General features: G+C 43.0%; 1 protein-coding gene across 9 annotated transcripts in view; it reads right to left on the bottom strand.

The window, feature by feature from the left end:
* The window catches only part of MSI2 (musashi RNA binding protein 2), a 663,532-nt gene that overhangs the window by 348,769 nt on the left and 293,581 nt on the right, over positions 1-21,182 (bottom strand). The gene's annotated exons all lie outside the window — the stretch shown is intronic.

The following is a 21,182-nucleotide window of genomic DNA, read 5'->3' as shown; positions in this document are numbered from 1 at the left end:
TGCCGCGGCGCCGTTTTAAAGCGCCCTTCTGTTGCCGCGCTGTTGTCGCAGCGGTGATGATGCGCGGCTTTAGCGACATGATTTTATCACCGCTATTTTGACGAGCGCGGTTTTGTCGTGCCACGAAATGTTCACCACCGTTGGCTTGACATTCCTTCATTTTAGACCTCAACTCGTTGGTGCATGTAACTGTGACAGTATTCTCACCTAGGCTTCCCAAGAGCATGAAGCAGATGCCTCGTCCTGATAAAATCTCTTTTATTTAGGTTAAAGGGAATTCCAGCAAAGTCCCGGCAAAGAGTCTTTCATGAGCTTTCACAACTACAGACCTTTATCAGGCTGCCAGGCCGATATCTTCCAAACGCCATGCTGTAGCAGCAATTACTTGGCAAGAAGTCAAGAACAGATCTTCACCCTAATGAGTTGAATTAACTGTCTCCTGCAAACTCCTCTCCCCTTTCACTCCTCTTTATTCCCAAGTCGACCCCTGTTCTTTAGCAGTTCCCTTTGTCTGGCAGCTCCATGCATGCGCACACTGGGAACAGGCTCCAGCTGTTCTTCTGCTCCACTGATCTCCGACTCTGAAGGCAGCTGATAACTGTCAGAGGGCCCTCGCTCCCTCTCTGACTCTGAGGCAGAGCCCTCATCAGAGCCTTCCCCAGACTCCAGGACTGGCCCATGTTCCTCCCCAACCTCCTCATTGACTTGAGTCAGCCACCAGCTCCGCTGACAACAGACAGCAACTCGAGGACATTTGGCTGAGACACCAGGACTTTAGCATGGAAGGAACAAAATCTTTTAAGTTCACAAATGGGAATCTTCTGGGATTCAGGTTCTCCAGGAAAGAAAGAAAAAAGGATCTAACTTTCATGATTCCTTTTGACATTTTTTACAAGATTAATGGCAAATCTGAGCAACGCCTGTTTTTGCCTCCTTGCCATGTCATGAGGGAAGCCTCTGTAGCCTTAAGCCCACAGGCAAAAAAACTAAAACAAACAACCCGCAATATTGTGTAGGAAAAAGTCACCTTCTAGAAAGCTGACAACATCAAAAGCTAATAGGAATACCACTTCCAGCCAGCTGTATTGTTAACACGGAGTAAAGTTGCTGAGATGCATAAATATAAAATAACCTTTGAATTAAATATCACACGCAAACAAACAGATTTGGAACGGCTGAAGAACAGGCAAACACAAAAAGGCCAAACGTTTTCACAAAACTGAGCAATTCCCATCTTCCTAGACAAGGAGTGTTATTAATTAGTTTTCTACTCAATCCCTCCTCCAAGCTACACAGGGCAGATCTATAACAGTGGTGGGTTGCAGGTGGTACACCCCCGGTACGGGTGTACCGGTGCCTGCCCGGACCACCGGGTACCGTTCCAGTACGGTGCTCAGGAGGGCCCGCCCACCCAAGCTCCTTACCTGTATTAGAGTTCTTCGGCGCTTCCGCGCACACACACAGAGCGCACAGTGCCTGCACAACACTCCGCTGAGCAGCTGGAGCATCACAGAAGCTCGTGGAGGTGTCGCAAGAGGTAAGGATGCATGCATGCGCTGCACACATGCATGTGCAGGCTGCGCACATTCATGTGATGGACGCCAGGCCCCATTGCAACCGTACCGGTTGCAACGGGATCCGGAACCCCACCACTGATCTATAGATTAATGTACTGCAAAGATCCAAGGTTAGGAAGCTGCTCTCCTGCATCTGGTTAGACCCTCAAATCAGTGTTTCTCAACCTTGGCCATCACTGGGTTGAGTTCCAGGATGTTGCCTCTGGGGATGTGGACAAGGCCATTCGAGCTGTAAGCGCCTCCACCTGCATTCTGGACCCGTGTCCCTCCTGGCTGGTTGCCAACAGCAGGGAGGTGACATATGGCTGGATCCAGGCGGTCGTGACTGTTTCCTGTTTAATTCTGGAGCAGACCGGAAGTCCGGTTCCCCTACCATAGAGTCTCCTCCTAGTGTGGCATTCTTTTTCCTCTACCTGTCCTAACTGAAAGCCCTATCAATTGTGGAGTCAACCGGTGACAGGGAGCCCCGGCAGAGGGATGAAATAGCCTCCGCAGCCTAGCCTTTTCAGAACCATCTTACAAACAAAGCTCTTTTTCTTTTTAATTTTTTTCTGTACCTTGGAGAGAGAAAGGTGTATAGCGTGGTAGGTCTCCATACAATATAAAACAGTAAAGAGTGATGATTACCATCTTCGCCAGAACATCAGCATCATACAAAAACATGCAAGTATCCTTATCGTCTAGGGCCAATTCTACCCAAGCTGATTTGAGGGCAGTTCCACCCTAAAAACAAGCATTTAAGTACTGTTTGCAATTTTAGATCGGCTTTTGGTGAACCCTGCCAGATGTTAGATTATGAAGAGCAGATGTTCCATAAACATATTTTCCCTGTGTTCTGCAATTGTTTTTAAACCTGATGTGAAAAATATGAATTAAATAATGACGCTTTCATTCTACTGCAAAGTACACAGACTCTAGAAATTCCATTAAAGCAAATTAGGGAGCGAAGCCGGCATGTTTCCACAGAGTGCAAACAGAAGTATATTGTAAAAAAAAAAAGGGGGGGGGAGTATGGGGTGAAATCTTTTCCAGGGGAAATTTATAGCACTTTATTTCCCTGTTAAAATACTTCTAACCCACATCACTGATTATGGAAACCTGCATACAAATTTGCATTTGGGGATTTCCATCAGAAACTTAGCCATGCAAAATGCTCAAATTCAAATTTTCTGAAGGCCGACGTCACTGAAAAGAGATTCTGTCAGCAAAATACTTGCTGATGATTAGGTGCTAGATTCAAATACTTGAGGCTTTCAAAACTGGTGCCTGCCTTCATACATATTAGAAAATTTGGTTAATATCTGAATTGTCAGGATTCAAGACAAGCAAAACTATTTGAGGGACGTTTGCCAAAATTTCTGTGGGCAGCAGATGAGAGATTGATTAAAATGCCCCTCAAGACTACCACAGAAATTTCCTTAACTACATCCATCCACTGACCTCTGTTGTATATTTCTAGAGCGCAGAACAACATAACTTTTTCACACTTATGACCAATTGCAGCATCCTCAATGGTCACATGATGAAAATGTCCGTTAAGAACTATATTACTAACTGAAACAATTGCAGTGATTCACTTAACAACCGTGACAAGAAAAGTCACAAATGGGGCAGAACTCACTTACAAACATCTCACTTAGCAAGGTTTTGGGCTCAATTGTGGTCGTAAATCAAGGACTACCTTTGTTTTTTGTTTTTTAAAGTTTGCTTTTGCTTAATAAATTCTTAGTGACGGTTCTATATAATTAATATAATTGTTATAATAATAATTATGGACTGTTAATAATGAATATTCATTAATAATAATTAATAATATTGTTTCTAAAATGGATGTACATCACCCTGAATATTTTTAATTGGAACAGCAACTGATAGCATAGTTTAAACAAATAAAACACCACACAATTTGCTTCCCCCAAAAGGATGAGCCACCAAACCAAAAGGATTTTCTTTTCTTTTTTTCTTTCCTTTCCTTTCCTTCCTTCCTTCCTTCCTTCCCTTTCCTTTCTTTATGTTTCTTTCTATCTCCCTCTCTCTCTCCCTTCCTTCCTCTCTCTCCCTCCCTCTCCCTCTCCCTCTCTGTGTGAACACAGATAGTTAAGTTTTGAGATGACTAATCTCCTACTTCCCTCTTTAAGCTTTCAGAGAGCTATACCATTATGCAGGGCACACTGTTAAATACATTTCAAGTCCAAACTGTGGGTTTTGGTTCACTTCCAAAAAAAAAAATGTTAGCTGGTAGTGTGAAACATCTCTTTCAATTCTCCACAGTGGATCTCCCTAGACAACGGCCAGATAAAGAAGCAATTTATCATTCCGCTAAAGGTTGTGCTAATGTATTATCTGCCTTCCGTGGGGAGAGGCACATTTTGTGCCATCCCCACTGCTTCAAGCTGACCTACAGTCCTCCATTTTGAGGTGCCATAGCAACACAGAATGAATGCAAGGAAAGAACTATGACCAGTACGACCAGTGGGTCCTAGGTAAAATACTTTAAAAGATTTACTGGGGATAACCTACTAAATAATTTGATCTTTTTTAAAGATGAGCACTACAGAGGAATGGTCTGCTTACACTTTATGAGTAAAAAAAAAATGTATTTGAAGTTATCTAGTACATGGCATAGGCAGGCCTCATTTAGTAACCATCTTGTTTAGTGACTGTTTTCACTTAAGACAATGGTGAAAAAGTAATTATAACCATAAAGTGGTTAGTATTTTAGGGGCCTTTACAAACTTTGCAAGTCTGTAAAGGCAAAGGTAAATCTAGACAGCATACTAAAATGCAGAGACATCACCCTGTCAACAAAAGCGCGTCTAATCAAGGCGATGGTTTTCCCAGTTGCAATGTAGGGCTGTGAAGGTTGGATCATAAGAAAGGCTGAGCACCAAAGAATGGAGGCCTTTGAACTCTGGTGCTGGAGAAGACACCTGCGAGTCCCTTGGACGGTAAGGTGATCAAACCGGTCAGTCTGAGAGGAGATCCACCCTGACTGCTCTTTAGAAGGCCAGATCCTGAAGAGGAAACTCAAAGACTTTGGCCACCTAATGAGAAGGAAGGACTCATTGGAGAAGAGCCTAATGCTGGGAAAGATGGAGGGTGAAAGAAGAAGAAGGGGACAACAGAGAAGGAGGTGGCTGGATGGAGTCACCGAAGCTGTTGACGTGAGCTTAAATGGATTCCAGAGGATGGTAGAGGACAGACAGGTCTGGAGGAACACTGTCAATGGGGTCATGATGGGTCAGAAGAACTTTGCAACTAACAACAACAACAAAAGGCAAAGAAAGGTGAAGTCAGACCATAAGCACAATCACAATTTCACTTCATCACCACTTCACTCAGCAACCCAGTTGTGGTCACCAAACCAGGATTCCCTGTAGCTGGGCCTGTTCACGAATGAGAACTTTTGTTATGGCCATTTTCCCCCCCCAAACGAATCAGCAAAACGTAACATGGGACAAGCATCCCCAGCCTTGGATCTACCAACTATTCGTTTTAAATCTTCAAAGAAACGTGAAAATGGGTGAATGGGGGTGGGGGGAGGGAGAGAAACCCAGCTGTAGCACCCCATACATCCGGCGATAACTGGGAGTATGAAATGCATTTCAACAGCTCCGACAGTGCCATCACCTTGCACATCGCTCAATTTAAAGGATATTTACAAAGACAGACTTATTTATTTTTGTAGGATGGTTTAGATTACTTTTGTCATATGCTCTTCAGCCCAAAAACGGATATTCTCCATTCGATAGATATTGGAGGCTGCAGATTAGTTTCACTAAAGCTGATGGGTAACCGAAAGTAATTGTCATTCAGTGCTTACCATCAATGCGCTAAAAATCATTTGTTTCGGAGTTCTCAGAAGAAACCAGATCTGCTTCGCTGTCCTGCCTCCTTCCCAAAACACTGCTTCCCTTCCTGTAACCTCACCCAACATTTGCATGAGAGGCTTACAGGGAGTGGCGTTACCCCGTACACTTCTCAAAATCACATCCCGTGAACACAACTACTACAAGTAGCCCTCGACGGAAGAGAACAACTGAGTCCAACATTTCTGTTGCTAAGTGAGATGGTTCTTAAATTTGCCCCCTTTTTATGCCCTTTCTTGCCACGGGTGTTAAGCAAATCCCTGCAGTTGTTACGTTAGTAGCAGGGTTGTTAAATGAATCTGGCTTCCCCCATTGACTTTGGTTGTCAGAAGGTCGCAAAAGGGGAATCGCCTAACCCTGGGACACAGCAACGGTCATAAATATGAATCTGTTGCCATGTGTCTGAATTTTGATCATGTGCCCATAAGGATGCTGCAACAGTCGTAAGTCACTTTTTTTCAGTGCTGTTGTAACTTTGAACAGTCACTAAATGAACTGTTGAAAGTCGAGGACTAACTATGATGAAATAAGGGCTGCACTGATGATGTTATCTAATTTGGTAATGAAACGTTTGTCTGCAAGAAAACCACCAAGTTCAGAGAGCACCAAAGGATCCCTCAGTTCAATCCTGTACTACAAATATTCTGCTCTATTAATGGCTGCAATGTCATCAAACTACATTTTTTTGTGAATGATGATGTAAATACCACTGCAACTTTGGTGTTTCCTTTCTTTCGACTTGGCTATTTATAATTCCATTTCTCCCCATTACTGCTGAAGACCCAGGAGACAAATCCACTCTGCCAACCAAGGATAAGATCTCGTGAAACTGGGGAAATTCTTAGGCTTAAAATATGTTTGTCTTCCAGGTAGCATTGCCCCTTGTACCACAGTCACCAGTCAACTTTTAATGTCATTTTTTTAAACTACTCTTGCCCTATTTTAAGTTTTTACTTAAAGTTTTTTTTATTCAGCTTTTACGCCTTGAACATTTTATGTTTCTAACGTTTTATTTGTTCTCTGCCCAGAGTCTCTCTGCGAGGGAGTTGTATGGTTGCTAAATGTGATAAAAACAAAAATACAAACAGGGAGTCCAGCTCATTCATCAAACTCACCTTGTCTGCCAGTTCTCCACTCCACTTCTTGAATGCTTGTGCAGATCTTAAGTAAGACTTGTGCCATTGCTCAACCAAGAAGTTTTTTTTTTTGAATGGTCACAATTCTATACACCAACAGTCAAATCTGATTTGAAACTGTCTCCAGAACTTTGAGAGATTTGAATGTCCAACCGCATATGCCGGAGGAGGCAGGTTATTAGTCGGAAAGCTAACTCAAGACCCCATCAATGTAATACTGAGATCCCAACTCTCTATTAGAACCCCCCCCCCTCAAAAAAAATGTCAAAAAAACAGAAATACTACTATGTTTCCCCAAAAATAAGGCAGGGTCTTATTTTCTTTTGAAAACACACACACACGAAATAAGCACTTGGCCTTATTTTCGGGGAGGTCTTGTTATTTTTGAGGTGCAGGAGGCGGTGTTCACCTCATGGCTGCTGCTGTTTTGCAATATTTTCGGGGAGGGCTTATTTTAGCGCATGCACTCAAAAGCCCGATTGGGCTTCTTAACTGGGGAGGTCTTATTTTCAGGGAAACAGGGTAGAGAAATTGGCTGAGAGATGCATGGAGGCGTTCTCTAGATCTGTGAGATTTTTACTCTTTCCCTCTATGGGCCACGCCATCTCTATCATAGAAACCTCACTGGGGAAATGCAACCAGCTGCTTGTATCTCCTCTAGTGCACTCAGGTACAACTTTCAACTCCCAAATTCTCACGTGCACATTAGTGCACTCATAAATTTCCCAAATTGGCCAGAATAGGGCCCCATAACTAGTGTAGTCCATACCAGGGGTCTCCAACCTTGGCCACTTTCAAGACTTGTGGACTTTTAACTCCCAGAATTCCCCTGCCGGCATGTCTTTAAGTGGCCGAGGTTGGAGACGCCCCCCCCTCATCCATAGCAATAGATTGCATGAAGTTGGGGGGGGGGGTTGTCAGATTGGTAGCTCAAATACATCTGGAGGAACACCAAAGAAAACTACATGGAATTAGACTTCTTTCATGGGTGACCAACAAGTTACAATCTTTGCTTTTGGAAACCCACCGTGGTTTTAAGTAACAGTCCCCAAGCAGAACCTCATTGCCATGAAACATGCCCAGTTTGGTTGCTTCTGCCACTCCTATCTTCATCTTGAAATGAGCTTCCTCTGGATCCCATTAAGGAGGGTTAGCAAACTGGACCAGGAAGTGTTGCCCATGGAGATACAGTATGTATGGTCCTCACCCAACCCACCTTCACACAAGCTTTAAAAGCCGGGATGTTCCTTGAGGCCTTGGGTTAGTGTCAGGGCTACCCAAGTCAATATTTGTGTGGATGGGGTGTGATCAGGGGCAAGAATTACTGGTTTTTTTAAAATAAGGCATTTTTATTTATTTCATTTTGAAGCTATCCAAATGTGTTTTGGAGTTTGATGCCTAGAAAAAATGAGGGGGAGGGAGGGAAGGAGGGAGGAAGGAAAGAAGGAAACAGAGAAGGGAGGGAGGAAGGAAGGCTAACATATTTATGAACAACAGTTCACAATGAACACAGTTGTCAGATCTCATCAGCACCATCAGGATTAGAAAAGAAAAGCTAAGGAAAGGTTGTCTCTGAGCTTGGATTAAGAAGATTTATTAGGAAGCCAAGGTGAATGTGGAAAAACACAAGAATTCTGGAAAGCACAGAGAGTGGAACCAATTGCAGAGATAGTCCTCCACTTACAGCCATTCATCCAGTTTCCAAAGTTACAATGGCCACTAAAAAAAAAAAAGCGACATGATCATTTTTCACGCTTACAACCATTGCGGCATCCCCATGGATACGGGATCAAAATTCAGCTGCCTGGCAACTGACTCATATTTATGATGGCTGCACGCACTCACCCACCACTCCGGCGGCCCGCTTCTGAATGGGACCGCAGCACAGCACTGAACCGGGGACTGGGGGTCGGAGACCTCTGTTTTAACTTCTAGACATTCCGCATCAAGAAACACGTTTCAAACTTCTTTACCTTCTTGGTGATCCATTCCATATATGTCTGTCTGTCTGTCTGTCTGTCTGCCTGCCTGCCTGCCTGCCTGTGTTCCAGTATAACTTTGGAATGCCTCAAGCAATTTCAAATGAAAGGACCCCTGAAGGATTAGAGCATACACAGAGTGTAACCTAATTCAGCTTTAGTTAAAATTGCTGTTGAGAGAGGCTCCATTGTAACCTAACGGTGCCAACTTCATAGATAAAACTTCTAGGCGAATTGCCAAGCTTAGCCTAGTAACTTTGCTTGCAACTTGAAATGTGTGTTCAGCATTCCCTAACAAAGCTCTGTCTTATATGCCAGAAAATGTATTTCTTTCCTCTTCTAAAGTCTATTGTTTTCAGTGCGCTGAGAAAAATCATGAGGTTTGTGCAACATGAAATAATGTTTCTAACACTGTGGTGGATCTGTACAAGCGGTGCTATAGGAAGTTTGACAAAAAGTTTTTTTTCACAACTGGATGGCGAGGCTCGTGCCTGCTTTTTCTCTCTCTCTCTCTATGCCTGCTCTGTTAAGGTGGGAGACAAAAATGCCATCAAGTCTTTTTGGTTTCTGCAGAAAATAAAAACTGATTATCAGTAGCCTCGTGTTCAGTGTTTCATTGGAATTGTCAGATTCTGAGCAGAATTCAAAAACCTTACACAACCAAACTTGGTACACAGATGACTTACTCTCTGGAAACAAATACTGCAGGAGTAATACACCCCTAGCACCCCTCGGGGTGTGTGTTCTGTTAAGATACAGCCTGTTGTGCCTTCAAATGGCTTCTACCATACTGCGTTAAAATGGCTTCTTCTGTGCAGTGCAGTGGATTTGCCATGGTAACGGCTTTACAGTACTCCACAAGGTGGCTCCCTTTGGTAAGGGGGAAAATCCAACATTAGAAATTACATTTGGTTGGGACAGTTGAAAATGTCCCGACCAAATGTAATTTCTAATGTTGGTTTTTAAGGCCATGATCAACAAGGTGACATCACTTTCCTTGACGCTTCTGGGGGCACAGGGAAAACATTTGTAACTAATTCAATTGTTGCGGAAATCAGGCCTTTTCTTGTCTAATACAAGATTAGGATAAATAAATACCTGGGCAACGGCCAGGTTATCAGCTACTAGTGGTGAGATAATGATGACGTTCTAGAAAGAGCTTGCTTAGGAATCCTCCCTCCTTATACAGCTTCCAACTATGCCTAGAACTATTCACAGTTAAAGTCAACTTGTTAAGACTCTGACTTTCTTTTTCGCCTCTTCAGGAGGGGGAAAAATGCATTTTATAAAGGAGGATATTTTGACCAAAAGAGCTCTCAAGGTCAACAAGTTATATGAGGATAGTCAACTCTCATTTATTGTAGTTGAGTTAGTTACTATGGTCAACTCTAAGATCCTTGAAACTGACCTGTGATTTTTTTTGCCTAGCTGGCAACAAACCTAGGTTGAACTAACTGCTCTCTCCTCTTTTGGAGGACATTAATCATGTGCACACCCCATCAGTTCCAATGCATAAAAAGATAAAACTTCCGTAGGCTTATACTTCCAATGCTCAGATCTTCCGTACTTATTAACTAAAAAAAAAAAAAAATCTTGCAATTTCTGTCTTAAAACTCTGGCCAAGTGTAGATTTCTTAAACCGAATGTTCTCCTATCTTGAGATAATCACACAACTTGCATTCGAGCCTACAAGTGCATTTGAAAAAGTACTGTTATCGCTGGGAAAGCATTCTTTTTGGCTCTACTCCAAGCAAATGACAAGGCGAAACACAACTGACAATTGACAACTACCGCTCTCCCGTCTTTTGTGCTTAGCGCCCAAACTCTTTCATGTCTCCTCCTGCAAAGACAAGTATATCACTCTGATATAATATCCAGAACGCCAAGGTCAGGCTGGGAACAGTATTTTGAAGCTTTCACAGTAAATTCATGACAGTGCTCAGTAGTCATTTGTTTTGTGCTACCTCTAGGATTACACACACACACACACACATACACACACACACACACATATACACAAGTAAGAAGTTTCTAAATCTATCAGCTTCACTCCATCAAGTCAGGAAAGTTGAAGAGGTTTCTTATAAGCATCTGCAGAAATATCTAATATACTAATTTAAATATATATTGTGAATAATAACAACAACAACAACAATAACAACAGCAATAATAACAACGCTGTACCAGGAGAGGCCAGAGTCAAAGAAAAAGAACTGGAAAAAATCACGAAATATCGCGACCTGGCCATCAAAACTACACAGCTATGGATGAAACATATAACAGTGATACCCATTGTCATCGGGGCACTTGGTACTACGCCCAAGAATTTTACAAAACACATCAAAAAATTGCAGCTTCCTGCAATAACACCAGTGGAACTCCAAAAAACTGTGCTGCTCGGAACATCATATATCTTAAGCAGATACTTGGTTGATACCTAGGATTCTGGCAGCAATCCGTATCAACCATTAGCACTAGTCAATGCTATTTGTGAAACATTTTTAAATGTTCAGTTGACTGAGTTTCATGTTTAATGAATTGATAATAATAATATTAATAATAATAATATGCACTACTGTTCAACATTGCATTAAATCCACTGACAATAATCCTACGAAATACAAAACTGGAATACCAAATCTCAAGCCAACATGGCAAGATAAACCATCTACTATACATGGATGACTTAAAAATGTATGCAAAAAGGCACACTGAACAATTGTACAACACTACACAGAGTTCTCAACTTACAACCATTTGAAGTTATGATGCCACTGAAAAAAGTGACTTACAACTATTCCTCGCACTTACAATTGTTGCACCATCCCTCTGGTGATGTACTCAAGATTCAGGTGCTTAGGAGCTACCATGTATTTATGACTGTTGCAGCGCCCTGTAAGTTTGGGAAATGGTCCTAAGTCACTTTTTCGAGAGCCATTCTAACTTCAAATGGTCACTAACTGAATGGTTATAAGTTGGGGACTACCTGTGCTTGTAATTGCGACTCTTTCTGAAGATCTCTTGGAAATGGGGTTGGCAAGAGCGCTGAAAATTCTCCTAGGGCAGGGGTGTCAAATTCAATTTCATTGAGGGCCGCATCAGGTTGTGTTTGACCTCGGGGGAGGGCAGGGGGGGCTTGGCCAGCTTGACATCACTTGTGTCAGGCGGTGCTTGTGGCAGCCAACGAAAATGAGCTGGGTGGCTGGCTCTGCACACCCCATTTTCGGCCATGATGGCCTCTTGCAGCCCTCTGCCAGCGAAAAGGGAGCTTGGTGGGCTCTGCAGGGGGCCATCGCAGCCAAAAATGGAGACTGGGAGGATTGTGCATGGCCCTCCCGAGTTCTCTGGCAGAGGCACTATGGTCCAGTCCTTTGTTGTTTCCAGATCTAAACACCCCGTGGGCCGAATCCAACCCATGGGCCTTGAGTTTAACACCCCTGTCCTAGAGGGTCACAATTTCCCCCCTCCTAAGTAGCTATGTCAAATGGGCAGTTGGATTTCCCCTCTTAGACCTAACCATAGCCCCGATACATCCTAGCCAAATCTTATCCCCATGAAGTTTCTCCAGACTTCGAAGGAGCTAGCCATAAGAAATCCTGAGCTTACCAGTGTTTTTCTCTTAATTTCCACACCCTCCAAGGGCAGCCTCAAGGTGTGTAAAATCTATTGGCCTCGTCAGCTTACTATGGATCAAAGGAGCTGATTGGGAACAAGGAGAACCCAAGGCAAGATAGGGATCAGCAATAGGGATGGCAGGTTTCATACTGCTTTATTGTTTTCTGCTGACTCAAGGATGGATGGAGAGGACTTTAATTCTCCAGTGAGAAAAGGCCATTAGAGCTTTCTATTCATTCAAAGTTTTGCAAATAATTAAGCTCTGTTTTCTAGATCGACCTCTAGATGTCCAGCAAAGAAGCTGACGGAATTAATAACCTTCTCAAGGGTAACAGTGGAAACCTTCAGTATTTTCTAATTGCATTTACTAAAGCGGAAAAACAAGGTGCAAAATGAGAGAAATGGTGGCCTCCACCAAGAGACTATTGAAATAAAAGAAGGACATCCTGGGGAAAGGAGAGGGAGAGAGAGGAAAGGGGAAAGAAGAGGAGGAGGGGGTGGGTGTCAGGTGTGAACAGCCAAAGCCACACATGCAAAGGTCAAACTAACTACTTTATTACATTCTGCCTATAATACAGGAATCTTCCCCAGTCTGGCAGCCTAATCTTGGGAATAAATAGATAAGGCTCCACAAAACATTGAAGGTGTCAGCCATAGCTATTTTTATTTTATTTTATTTATTGTTTTATTTAATTACTTTTTAAAATTAATTTTCCTCCCATTACACCACAAAATGACTCTGGGAAGCATACACATTAACCATTTGTGCAGTAATTCCAGGCTAACTGATTCCTCTCCCTACTAGGCTGGGTGCTTCTGTGGATGATGATGAGGAGAGGAGAGGCGAAGAGAAGAGAAAAGAAGAGAAGAAGATGATAAGGGAAGGAAAAGAGAAGACGAGAAGGGGAGAAGAAGAGAAGGCGAGAAGAGAAGATGATGATAGGGGAAGGAAAAGAGAAGAAGAGAACGGGAGAAGGGGAGAAGAGAAGGAGAAGAGAAGGGAAGGAGAAGAAAAGAAGAGAAGAGAAGAAGAAAAGGGAAGAAGAGAAGGGGAGAAGAGAAGAAGAGAAGGGAAGGAGAAGAAGAGAAGGGAAGAAGAAGGGAAGAAAAGAGAAGAGAAAAAAAGAGAAGAGTAGAAGAAAGGGGAGAAGAAGAGAAGGGGAGAAGAAGAGAAGGGGAAAAGAGAAGAAGAGAAGGGAAGAAGAAAAGAGAAGAGAAGAAGAAAAGGGAAGGAGAAGGGGAGAAGAGAAAAGAAGTGAAGAGGAGAAGAGAGGAAGAGAAGGGAAGGAGAAGAAGAGAAGAGAAGAAGGGAAGGGAAGAAGAAGGGAAGAAAAGAGAAGAAGAGAAGAGTAGAAGAAAGGGAAGGAGAAGAGAAGGGGAGAAGAAGAAAAGGGGAGAAGAGAAGAAGAGGAGAGGAGAAGGAGAAGGGGAGGGAAGGAGAAGAGAAGAGAAGAGAAAATAGATTGTACTGGGTTTTGATCAAGGCCATTTTCAAATTCATTCCTGATCAGCCGGTGTCAAACTCAAGAGCCGACTGTCTTGTTTGCAGTCAGTTTTTCCACCCGCCTTCCAGCCTCTGAATCTATTAAGCATCAGTTGTGTCTGGGGAAGACACACATCAGTGGTAAAAGTGAAGGGGGGGGGGAGAGAGAGAGAGAGAGAGATTACATGTTATCTCAGAGACTTAAGTTCCTTATTTATTTGTCAGGAATCAAAACAAACATTTGCTGAAGCATCTCTTTTTTTGAGGGAGACAGAAGCTGGTGGAAATACTTCTGCGAATCAGTTATTTTTATGTCTTACTCTTCTCACACCTGCCTACCCCGCTGCAAAAAAAAGGCAATTCTGGTTTGCGACAACCCTGCAGGGTAGGATTAGGATATCAAAGACAAAAGAAAGAAAAAATGAGATACGGGGGGTTTTTTTTACAGCTAAGCTGGGTTCTACGTGACCCTCAGAGGAATTTTATGCAGGTTTCAGTGGACTGCCATTTTTTAAAAAAAAAATTAGAAGCATGAAGGATTTGGGGAGGCTGGAGAAGAGATGTAGGCAACGAGACTTTCACGAATGTTCTTTCTGTCTGTAACTCTGTGGATGAAACAGTGGAGGTTGGGGGGAGTTGATTTAAAAAAGAGAGCAAGCTTGACCTCTGAACAATGAGAAAGCTCTCAGCCCATCCAGATAGGCAGATCAAGAAACAGACCCTAATGTCTCACTAGAATGATACTTTATCGATAAGGGCTTGAAAACCTGACCAAACTGTCCCCTTTCTTCCTCTTGTACTTGAGTGAATCGGACAGAAGTGAAACTGAGCTGCTTTCTCACAGGTTTTGTCGTTTCCTGGCCTTAAAGCATAGTTTTCCAAAAGTCGTTCCTGCCTGATTTCTCCTTCTTGATTCTCTACCAAAGCATAAGCAATGAGGCCTACAGAGGCCTTCCCTCTTCAGAGATGAGGCTTACATTTGAGGGAGCCTCATTATTTTTATGGCTTTTGGAGACACTGAAGAGGGGCTCAAATGAAATGTATGCGTTTTGTGGAAGGAAGGAAGGAAGGAAGGAAGGAAGGAAGGAAGGAAGGAAGGAAGGAAGGAAAGAAGGAAGGAAGGAAGGAAGAGGAAGAAGGAAGAAGGAAGAAAAAGAAGAATGATGGGGAGAGAAGGAGGGAGGGGAAGAAGGAAGAAAAAGATGAATGATAGGGAGGGAGGGAGGGAGGGAGGGAGGAAAAGATGAAAGATGGAGGGGGAAGGGGGAAGGAAAGAAGGAATGATGGGGAGGGAGGGAGGGGGGGGAAGAAAGAAGAAAAATATGAATGGAGGGAGGGTGAGTGGGTTAGGGAAAGAAGGGAGGGAGGGAGGGAGGGAGGGAGGAAGGGAGGGAGGGAGGGAGGAAGGAAGGAAGGAAGGAAGGAAGGAAGGAAGAAGGGGAGGGTGGGTTGAGTAAGGAAGGAAGGAGAGTGGGTTAGGGGAAGGAAGGAAAAAAGGAAGGAAGGAGGGAAGGGGAAGGGGAGGGAGGAGAGTGGGTTGGGGAAGGAAGGAAGAAAAGAAAGAAAGAGGAAGGGGAGGAAGGATGGGTTAGGGGAAGGAAGGAAGGAGCCCACTGCTTAAAATCAGCAGGGCAACTGTTGAAATGAAAGGAGAAGCTGATTTAGTTTAGTGGTTAAGGCCCAAGGCTAGAAAGCAGAAGATCCTGAGTTCAAGTCTCTTCTTAGCCACTAACACCAGCTAGATGACTTTGGGTCAGTCACTCTCTCTCTCAACACAACTTACCGCACAGGATTGTTCTTGTGGGTAAAACAGGAGAAAGAAGGTGTGTTGGATATGTTTGCCATCTTGAGTTAATGTGTAAAAATAATACAGGTGGGATACAGATAAATAGATAAAATAAAAACTGAAATCAAGAGAAAAGGCTGACCACTACATGCAAACTTCTGATCCATATTCCTCACTTTTTTAATACCATCCATCCATTATATGTGCAAGCTCACAGTGAGTTACTATGCTCCAGGAAATTTCCATCCAGATCAGTGGTCCTAAGAATGAAATCCCAAATTGCCCAAAACTACAGACTTTCTTACAAAATGATGCAGCAGCTTTTGAATAAGTATTTGGATTTATTTTTAGGCTACTCTTACGTTAAAGACTTCAGTGATTGCAAAAATAGATTCAAAATACTAATTATATGGATATTTTAGTATGTTGGGAATTATATACCCATATTCTCCAGCGGGGGTCCTATATATAAATCTTGAGTCAGAGAAGTGACATTTCAAAGCTCATCTACGCCTTTTCTATTTGCATACGTTGTTTAGGATAAAGTTCATAGTGTATTTCATGAGCAAATAAAATATTTAAGGTTATTCCTCACCTACTATTGGTTCTTGCTTTTATAAAAGTAAAAGCAAGTTGTGTCTGACTTTGGGAGGAGGGGAGAGCTGATCTGTTTCTTGGCCAAGGGAGCCAGCATTGTCTGAAGACATTTCCATGGTCTTGTGGCCAGCATGGCTATACGCCAAAGGTGCATGGAACACTGTTCCCTTCCCACTGAAGTGGTGCCTATTTATCTACTCACATTTGCATGCTTTCAAATTGCTTGGCGGGCAATTTGAAGCTGGGGCAGGAACAGGAGCTCGCTCTATCAAACAGCACTCTGGTCTCGAACCTGGGTTGTCAGCTGGAAAGCTGACAAGCTTGTTGCCTTTAACAGCTGAGCAATCGTGCCCGCTCCTGCTCTTATAGCATAAACAGAGGAATAGAATCAAGATCACGTGAAGTGTTAATATCAATTTGTAATGCCTTGGTAAGGCCACACTTGGAAAACTGCATTCAGCTTTGGTTGCCGCGATGTAAAAAAGATGTATAGACTCTAGAAAGAGTGCAGAGAAGAGCAACAAAGAGGATTAGGGGGCTGGAGGCCAAAACATATGAAGAACAGTTGCAGGAACTGGGCATGTCTAGTTTAATGAAAAGGACCAGGGGAGACATGATAGCAGTGTTCCAATATCTCAGGGGCTGCCACAAAGAAGAGGGAGTCAAGCTATTCTCCAAAGCCCCTGAGGGCAGGACAAGAAGCAATGGGTGGAAACTAAGGAGAAATTTCCTGACAGTTAGAACAATGAATCAGTGGAGCAGCTTGCCTCCAGAAGTTGTGAATGCCCCAACACTTGAAATGTTTAAAAAGATGTGGATAACCGTTTGTCTGAAGTGGTGTAGCTTCCTGCCTAAGCAGGGGGTTGGACTAGAAGACCTCCAAGGTCCCTTCCAACTCCGTTATTCTATTCTATTATAGCTTGCCATAATCTGGAGTCTCCCAAATATTTTAGTGGACTTCTCACCATCCCCAGATGACAATATATTCAGGGGTGTTATCGCTCCCTCTTGGCCTTAGAGTTCTCTATACCACCCACCCCGTGTAAGGAGTGAGACCTATTCAGTGGGAGCGATTTTAGATGGAATCCAGGGGTTTTCTGGTATAGGGTTCAGCAGAGGCCCTTATTGCCAGCACAAGGCAAGGAACCCTGGATACAGCGATGGCCATGTGGTGTCAGGCCTGCAGCAGATTTCTGGCCTGCCACATTAATATTAGCATATTCTACTATGCTGTTTCATTAGTGGGGTAATTGGGAGGGGGAATAGTAAGGAGTAGAACGTGATGTTGTCAAAATAAAATTCCTTTCTAGAATGCCAAGGTCATCCTTTCTCTCTACACCTCTGAACCTGACCGGAACTGGATGGGTGGAACTGCCAGCATGGCAGTGGGAGATTGGACCATGTGATGGACTTGTGGGTGTGAGGGGCAAGATCTTGAACTTTCAACTGGGTGGGGAAAACCGGGAAGCTTTCAGATTCGGGTTTTCCCAGATGTGCCAACATGGCTCTCTTAATAAATTGGAACTTTGAGCAATACTTTGCCTTGGACTCTGATTTAATTTTAGGTGTTATTTGGAACCCTGACCTGTGGATTCACTGGTGGCCACAGATCTCCTACAGCCCTGTGGAGGGCTCTTGAGAGATGAAGCGACTCAGGAGATGCCTAGAACAGGGTGGGCAAAGAGTGTAACCAACCAAACACAGGTAAGAACTTTTACTGTGAATTACCTTGTGGCAAATTGAACCTTCCACATTACTTCTGGAAAGTAACACAGCTGAAGCACGGTAGTCCACTCTGCCGCATGAATCAGCTGAGAGGATATAGATAAGTAAAGCGCAGGAGCGGGCAGATGGGCCCACCTGATCGTCAGAGCCAACCGGTTCGCTCCCCAGCTGATCGTCGGAGCTACTGGTCTGCCCGAACCGGCTGAATCCTACCTCTGGTTTAATCCTTGCAGGCGTGTACATTCCTGGATCAACTATATATGCTGCCTAGATCCACCCTATCTCCATCTGGACAATTAGAATAATTTCCATTTTTGTCCTCTAGGGATAATTCGCTGCAATTGAAAGTTCCTCAAATCTGTCAACCTGGAATCAATTTAAAAACTGTTCTTCCACATTTTCCAAGGTCGTAAGTGAAGGACCATCTCTATTTTTCTTAAAGGTTTTAAAGGTTATGCAATAAAATCAGATGAAGGATCATTTGGGGGGGGGGGGAGAGCATATCAACCACACAAACTAAGACCATCATAATGGATTTCTACTATTTCACAGAAAACCTCAAGTGGGAAATAAACTTTCTTAGGCCCCCTGAATCAAATGATCTTTTTTTTATAGTAAAGTACTCGTTTGCAACTTTGAGTCAAGCAGCTGCAAATGTAATGCTGACATGATATTATAAATGAATTGCAAATATAGCCCTGCTGTTTATTCCACTAAAATAAATGATTAAGAATCACTCTATTAATTGATTATTCTATAAAAGTTATTAGCTTGATTAATTTGTTGTTTCTGTAATGAATGTGATTGTTATGAAATGTTGTTAGTTACACTATTTTTAGCTCATTTATATTGAGAATGACTTAAAAGACAACGGTTACGGAAAAGAGACAATCAAATGCTTCTCCTGCATCTTAAAACCTTGTTTCCAGGACGCCCAGTTTTTCAGCTACAACAGGGGTCCCCAACCCCACTGCAGAACTGGGCTGCAAAAATGGCAGGCAAGCATGTGTACATGTGCAGCTCCAATTGCGCGAGCGGTGGGCAGTTGCGTGAGCAGTGGGGACTTGCACTCACAGCTCAATTTGCGTGGGGGTCGGGTGCTCGCATGTGTGTGTGTGTGTAGCTCCACTTGCACAATTCACAGCTCCATTTGTGTGAGCAAAAGGCACGCACACCCACCACTCGCGTAACTGGAGTTGCACACACTCACGGGTGAGCCTGCCACTCACACACATCCACTCCGCCCCTCCCCAACCACTCCGCCAAGAGCGAAAGCTTGGGCACCAATGCGCTACAGTGCTTTCTCCCTGGAAGATGTACCTGTTCTTCTGTTATTAACCGTCATAAATATGAGTAGGTTGCCAAGTGTCAGAATGTTGCTCACATGACCAACATGGGAATGCTGAAACAGTTGTAAGGGTGAAAACTGATCGTAAGTCACTTTTTTTTCAGTGCTGGTGGTGCAACTTTGGTCACTAAATGAACTGTTGCAAGTCGAGGATTGCAACATTGAAAAAAATGACTTATGACTGATCATCACACTTGCAACTGTAGAAGCATCCTCATAGCAAATTTCTGATACTTGGCAATCAACATTTTTTTAACGAGGTTTGCAGCATCTTAGATTGTCCTTTGTGAGTGTCCCACCATATTCTGACAAGCAAAGCCATTGGGGAAAGCTGGATTTGCTTAACAACTGCATGAATCGCTTAACATAGGCAGTGATTTGCTTAACAACCATGACAAAAATGTCTGAACAGTGATTCTGTGTTGATCCTGGTAATGAGCTCAAATGCATATATTTCTACAAAACCCGGTTAATCAAAGTGAGAGCAAGCAGGAAGAGGCCCATGTTAAGATGGAAGGAAGCGTGGATAGATACTATATAAGACCTTGGGCTGTTTTGACTGTACAATCTACTTATAAATGACATGGATGACAGGTTAGAAAATACGGTTATCTAATCTGTAGGCAACTCAAAGATTGGGAGATAGCAAAGAGACAGTATCAAAAACTAAGATCAGGAGGATTTTGAAAAGCTGCAACGAAAAGCAAAATCCAGGAAGTTGAACTTCAACAACTACAAATGCAAATCCTTATATTTGGATGGGGGGAGGGGGGAATCAAACACACAAGAAGGCAGCAGTCCATGCAACAGGAATCTTGAGTGTCTTGATGTATCACATGTGTAAAATGAACCAACAGTGGGATGGGGCTACAAAAGAATTAAAGCAAAACAACGCTAGGCTACATCACCAGAACATCTGTGTCAACAACATCAACCAAAGTCATTGTCGTTTGTCTAATTTGTACTAGCCAAAACCACATCTAAAATAGTGCATCTAGTTCAGGGCACCACATTTTAAGGGGGGCGCTGACAAGCTGGACGTGCTGACAATCTCTAATAGAGAGTAGCTGAGATGATAAAGGACTTGGAGAAAAATAAAACTTTATGAGAAACAGTTGCAGGCAAAGAGGATGTTTATTCCGGAGGGGAGAAGACTACAGGAAAACTTGATGTCTGTCTTCAAGTATCTGAAGGGCTGTCATATAAAAAGACTTGTTCAGTATTACCATCATAATTCTCATCTTCCCTATTACCTCTCCCCTTATATTCTTATGACTATAACTTTCTTGCGGGGATCTTACAATTTGTATTGTTTAATTAGTTATCCTAGTATGATTTATGCTGATTTGCTTATTTAGTATATCCAATGACTATCACTAAGTGTTGTATCTAATGTTTTGTGATGAATGTATTTTTACAATGGCTATGATCATGATCTATCACTATTGCTGTATGTACACGGAGAGCTTAAGCACCGGAGACAAATTCCTTGTGTGTCTAATCATACTTGGCCAAAAAAGAATTCTAATTCTATAAGTTCTTTCAGGAGGCAGGACAATACAGTAGATTTAAATGATGAGAACGCAGAGCTCGACTGGCGTTCATGAAGAATTTCCTAACAATTGTTCAACAAACCACCAGGGGATATGTTAGAGTGCTGAAGTTCAAGGTGGTAAACATCCCTTTCTATTTTCCCTACAACAACCCTGTGAGGTGGGTTGGAGAGAGACAGAGACAAAGAGAGATTGGGAGAGAGACAGACAGAGGGACAGAGACTGGGCCAAAGTTACCCAGCAGACTTTCATATCTAAAAAAGGACTTGAACTCACAGTCTTCTTGGTCATTGGCTGAAAAGCACCCAGTTTGACTTTCATGCCTAAGGCGAAACTAGAACTCACAGTCTCCTGGTGATTGGCCCAAAGTCATCCAGATCGGCTTTTATAGCTAAAGCGGGACTAGAACTCATGATCTTCACATTTTCTATCCTAGTGCCTTTACAATTGGACTGAAAAGTATGTATCTACAAGTTGGCATCGCTGGCACTTGTGCTGGTATGAATCCCCCAAT

This window comes from Thamnophis elegans, chromosome 4 (assembly GCF_009769535.1).
Source record: "Thamnophis elegans isolate rThaEle1 chromosome 4, rThaEle1.pri, whole genome shotgun sequence".
Classification (NCBI taxonomy): Eukaryota; Metazoa; Chordata; class Lepidosauria; order Squamata; family Colubridae; genus Thamnophis; species Thamnophis elegans.
The sequence above is the reverse complement of the archived record's forward strand: the minus strand, read 5'-3'. Positions and strand labels throughout refer to the sequence as shown.